This window comes from Nicotiana tomentosiformis, chromosome 4 (genome assembly GCF_000390325.3).
Source record: "Nicotiana tomentosiformis chromosome 4, ASM39032v3, whole genome shotgun sequence".
Lineage (NCBI taxonomy): Eukaryota > Viridiplantae > Streptophyta > Magnoliopsida > Solanales > Solanaceae > Nicotiana > Nicotiana tomentosiformis.
In genome coordinates this window covers 62426032-62432551 of record NC_090815.1, presented here as the reverse complement: position 1 = coordinate 62432551, position 6520 = coordinate 62426032, and positions in this window count along the sequence as shown.

Genomic DNA, 6520 nt, shown 5'->3' with positions numbered 1-6520 from the left:
CGATATTCATGTAAATTATGTAAGTCCCGAGTGGTCCATTATAAAATTGGCTATTCCGAGTAAGATTGGGTTGAATGATATATTTCGCATGTTAGGTGTTTGACAAAATTCACAAGAGAGTTACATCATGGAAATCCTTTTAATTATTAACCGATTTTCACTATCTTCCTATAGGTGGTTCCACAGTAGGAGATATTGATCAGTGATAGCAGTACACCTTCTTCCCAGCTGACTTGGTGAGCCCCACTTCATACCGGGGTCATGAATCTTTTGTACTTTGTGTATTTTGTCCCACTTGAGACTTTAAGAAAAATGATGAAAACTATCGGTAATGAATTGGCATTGTAGACATGATCATGTTTTTGTCTAATTAATGAAAATATGTATTATCTTCATTCGTGGATTAGTTTGGGTAGAAGAAAATCTAACAGGCTCGCTCGGCCGGGTTTACTCGGTTGAGTGCCGGTCGCGCTCCCCGAGTTTGGGGCATGACAATTGGTATGGCGGGGCCCTATCCCGCCCTTTATGACATTTATGTATTCTTAGAGGCTTGTAGAGAGATGTCATGTATATGGATACTTGTATGGCCTTGTCGGCCTATGGTGTGAGTATACAAATGATCATGTCGGCCTTATTGGCCCGTATGTCATATGTATAAGTGGGTACATCATGTTGGGCCATCCTATGTCGAGTATTTCCCTCATGTTTTATTCTAGTTATCTCACGATAGCCTTTCCAGCTCATTTACCTATGATAGTATGATACGACAGATATGTTACGTTAGTACTCGGTTAAGTAAGGCACCGGGTGCCCGTCGCGGCCCATCGGTTTTGGTCGTGACAATTGTGGATTGGTTGACTAAGTCCACACACTTCATTTCGGTGATAACTTCCTATTCTTCAGCATGATTGGCTTAGATTTACTTCTGGGAGATTATCTGCCTGCACGGTGTCCCATTTCTATCAATTCAGTCCAGGGCACGTAGTTCACTTCACACTTTTGGAGAGATGTGCAGCGTGAGTTGGGCATGCCGGTGGAGATGAGTTGGGCATGCAGGTCGTCATCCCCATACGGTCAGGCAGTCCGGGCATACCATTCAGATTTTGGAGGACATCTTGCGGGCATGCTCTATGAATTTCAGGGGTCAGTGGGACCAATTTCTACCTCTAGCGGAGTTCGCCAAAAACAACAACTATCAGTCGAGTATCCAGGTAGCTCCGTACGAGACCCTATATGGGAGGTGATGTCGTTCTCCTATTGGATGGTTTGAGCCCGGTGAGGCTGGATTGTTGGGCACAGATTTGGTTCGTGATGCTTTAGAGAAGGTTAAAGTGATTCAGGAGCAACTTCGTACAGCTCAGTCCAGGCAAAAGAGTTATGCAGACAACAACGTTTGAAAGGTGGCTTACATGGAGGGTGAGAAGGTTCTTCTCTGAGTGTCGCCTATGAAGGGCGTGATGCGATATGGGAAGAAGAGTAAGTTGAGCCCGAGGTTTATTGGCCCATTTGAGATATTGGGGGGAGTTGGGGAGGTTGCTTATATGCTTGTATTGCCTCCTAGCCTTGCGGGGGTACATTCGGTATTTCATGTTTCCATGCTTCAGAAATACCATGAGAATAAGTCACATGTTTTAGACATCAGAACAGTGCAACTTGATGAGAATTTGACCTATGAGGAAGAGCCGATGGCTATTCTAGATTGGCAGGTTCGAAAGTTGAGATCTAAGAGTTTTCCAGCACAGTGCAAATATATATATATATATATATATATATATATACACGTGTGTGGGGGGGGGATTAAGTTGTACGCTGCAACAATATTATTATATATATGTGGATCGAGTTGCATGCTGCAACAATATTATTTAATAAATGTGGATCGAGTTTCATGCCGCAATAGTATTATTATACATATGTGGATCGTGTTGCACGCCGCAACAATATTATTATTATATATATGTGGATAGGGTTGCACGCCGCAACGATTCTAGTATTGATATGTGGATCAGGTTGCCCTTTGAAATGAAGATGTTGTATTGTGGTTATTCTTAGTTGTAGTTTGCCTTACCATGTTATGTTGTAAGACTGAGAAGTGATGATATTCTTGGGCCCTCTGTCATTTATTTCTTATTCCGGTTATCATGTAGTTTTTTGTTTCTCTATTTCGTTATTGGTTTTTTGATTATACTCGTACATGTTATAGTGAGTATCTTGTCATAGCCTCGTCACTACTTCGTCAAGGTTAGGCTCGGTACTGACAGAGTACATGGGGTCGGTTGTACTCATATTACACTTATGCACTTTTTGTGCAGATCATGCTGTTGGTCCCAGTGGCGTACATCGGTGATTGCTCCAACCCTTCCTCCCAAAAGACTTGAGGTAGTGTTGCACGGCATTCACAGACCCTAGAGTCCCCTTCCTACCTTATTGTTGTAAACTGTGCATCAGACAGTTTGTATTTCATTTCAGACCCTGTTTGTTGTATTCTAGCAGCTCATGTACTTGTGATACTTGTTTCTGGGATTAGTCACACCAATGTTTATGATTTTATTATCCATTTTAGAGTATTTCAGTCTAAATTTCTTATTATTGTGTTTTTATGTTTTTAAACTGCTTAACTGTTTAGCTAATGTTGGCTTGCCTAGCAAGCGGATACTAGGTGCCATCACAACTCCGTTGCTGGAATTTTGGGTCGTGACACTAACACTGCTTGCTAGGCAAGCCAAATCACACCGAAAGTATGAAATAACTACAATTAACGACTAAGAGAAAGATGGTAACATAATGTAAAAGCAACTCAAAGGTACACATGATAAGTCTAAAATCAACGCTAATGTTCAACCATCCCAACACGTGGAGTCACAAGTACATGAGCTTTTAGAGTTTACTAAACACATTGTTTTGAACGAAGTACAACACTTTCTGGAAAATAGAAGTACTACAATGGAAATGGAAGACGACTCTAAGGCCTGCTGATGGGATGCAACTCTACCTCGAATCACCTTACTGATATCCACTAAGCACCTCTCGAAACTCCGCTGGTACAAATGCTAGATCTGTACCAGAAGTACAGAAGTGTAGTGGGAGTACAACCGACCCAATGTACTCCGTAAGTGCCGAGCCTAACTCTGACGAGGTAGTGATGAGGCTAAGACAAGACGCCTACAATAAACTTGTGTAGTTATATATCAAGAAGTAACGAAATGACAGGTAAAACATCAAGTATACCAACGGGATTATAGCAAGTAAAAGGGATAACTACTACACAAGTAAAGGGACATAAAATGGGAGAGTAAAGTAAAGTGCCACTGAGTAAGCCACAACTTTTAGTCTCACAACAACTCTGAACAATCTTCCAAAAGTAAATAGCGAAGCCACAACGACAAGTCCACATTCCGAATATCAAAGTAAGGAGCAATGAAATCAACAAAACATCACGACATCACCATTTGAGCTTTTACTCTCATCCTCGCATCATAATATAATAGCAAGCACGGAAACACCCTTCGTGCATATCCCTTACTTTTACTGCACGGAAACACCTTTCATGCAATGATATCAATATACGAGTAAAGCATGGAAACACCCTTCGTGCATATCCTCACTTTCACTGCACAGAAACACCTTTTATGCAATAATATCAATATATGAATAAAGCACGACAACACCCTTCGTGCACAGTCACTCTTCCTCACTAGCACGACAACACCCTTCGTGCATTTTTCTCTTCCTCACCAACCATCAGATACAACATAATACCAAGCAAGGTGGGAAGCATATTCAATATCAATAATAATATTTGAACAAAACTCATCATATGAGAATTTACTAACAATTTAGCACCAATAACCGATCAACAATTCAACGATCTCACTGCCCAATATCTCAATAATCTCGACATAAGAAATAACATGAATATGAAAAATCAAAGAATTATGCAATCTATCTAAAGCATGGAAGACATAATACACAAAGTAACATGGCACAAATAAGGCTAACTCTACCTGCATTCTTCTCCCATGGCCAACGCATATATACTCGTCAACTTGCATATACGCCTCTCCCAACACATAGATCACATATCAAATAGACTCGATTATACCCTATTTCCATCAATCATGGTTAACCAAGACACTTACCTCTTTCTGGAACAAAATCAACAATCCCACACGGCTATTCCTTTAGAACAAGCCTTTAAACACACCCATAACTAGTCAATTATTGTTCAAACAAGTCAAAACAAGGTTTAGAAACTACCTTCGAATGAACAAGATTCAATCATTAACATAATTGAAAAAGTCAACAGAAAGTCAACCCGGGCACATGAGGTTGAAATTCAAAATTAAGACTGAATACCAATTACCCATTCACCCCTGAGCCCGAATATATGATTTGTTTCGAAATTCGACCTCAATTTGAGGTCCAAATCTTAATTTTATAAAATCCCTAAATTCTACCCAAAACCCCCAATTTCTACTCTAAAAATCTTAGATTTGATGATGAAATTCATGAAAAAGCAATGGAAATTGAATGAAAACAAGTTAAAGTTACTAACCTATGAACTTGAGAAGAAATCTCTCTCCAAAAATCATCTCTATGGAATCTAGGTTTCAAAAATTGTGTAAAATGAGCTATGTCCCGAAATTCACAACCTTTGCCGAGCTGCAGGTATCGCAATTGCAAAACACTGATCGAAATGCAATCAGTGCCTGAGCCTTCCAATTGTCACAAATACGACTCATTCTTCGCATTTTTGAAGGGCCCTATCTTCGCAAAAGCGGACCAAGCTTCGCATTTGCGAAGCTGCTTAACTATAGCGCAATGTCGTAAATGCGACACAAACAGCGCAAATGTGATGGCCCACTATTCGCAAATGTGATAGATACTTTGCAAAAGCGAAGTTCCTAGCCCCTTCCTAATAATCACAAATGTGAGCCTCACTTCGCAAAAGCGAAGCTCGCATTTGCGAACAGGTCAACACAAATGAAAGACCTGTAGATTAACAACAACAGAAGTTTCTTCAACTGTCCAAACCATACGTAATGCATCCAAACTCACCCGAGCCCCTCGGGATCCAATTCGAACATTCACATAAGTGTAATAACATCATACAAACTCGCTCGCATGCTCAAATCATTAAAACATCAACATTCAAGAATCGATCATTAAAACTCAAGATTTTTCAAAGTTAAACTCATTTTTCCAACTTTTCAAATAACGCGCTGAAATGGCCTCGGGTCACCCGGGACCCCAACCAAACATGTGTTCAAGTCCAAAATCATCATACAAACCTATCTAAATAGTCAAAACAACGATTCGAGGTCGTTTATCATAAACGTTGACCGTGGTCAACTCTAGTCATTTTCAAAGTAAAAAATCTCATTTTCTATAAAATTTCGCATATAAGATTTCTAGAAATTGACATGGACCATGCACGCAAGTTATAATCAAATTGACCTATAAAAGGTCTCAAAACACAAAAGGGAAGCTAATACTCAAAATGACCTATCGGGTCGTTACATTCTCCACCTTTAAAAAAACATTCATCATTGAACAAACATAGAAATGTACCTGGACAAGCAAAAAGGTGCAGATATCTATTCCTCATATTGGAATCGGACTCCCAAATAGCCTCCTCAATCGACTAACCTCTCCAACGCACTTTTACAGAAGGAATATGATACACCTCATGTTTTCGTACGTAAATGTACGTCGTAAGTCAATTGATGTAAGCTCAAAAATGAGATCATCTTTGACAGTAAATAAAGTAAGCTAATTATGTTAACTTTGAGGTTACAAATTTTTAAGATCATGAACTGCACATACCAAGAGGGTTGGAAGGCTTAGAAGCTAAACGAATCGAAGCAAATAAGTTTCGTCGAAAGTCGGCAAGTTGGGAATGTTATAACATGTACTTTTGGGATGAGACTAGGGTTCTTAACATGATAATAAGGTTTTTTATGAGGTATTTTAGTAGTATAATAGTCATGTGTTAAGTTTTGAAGTCAAGCGAGTTGTGAAACAAAAGTCGATGAAAGTCGTCACAAGTTACGTTCATAAATTGTACTGAAATTTGGGTCTAATGTCACTGAGATTTCTTCCAACATACATGGTGTTACGGGGTGATTCACCCACTAAATTGAAGATCTATGAGTCTAGTTTCTAACACATTAAATATTTTATTGATACAACGTCAGAGTAGAGAGATATTCGTATTTTTGCGAGACTGCACGGGTAGCCCCGTTGGGACCCAGTTGAGGCGGCTACCAACTTTACTTCTTTTAAAAGACGTTTCAGACTCACTTCTGGTCATTTATCACCCAAACTTCGTCCAAAACCCTCTCTGACATATCTCCAATATCTAAGAACCAAACCCAAGGGAAATCAACTCAAATCATCATCAAAAGTGTTAAAGACTACAAGAGAATGCTTCTATGATGTTGTGGTGTGATTGAGGGATATTGTGAGCTAAGTTGTGATGAGGTTTCGAGTTTTAGCTTCTGTCCAAGATATGTATGAC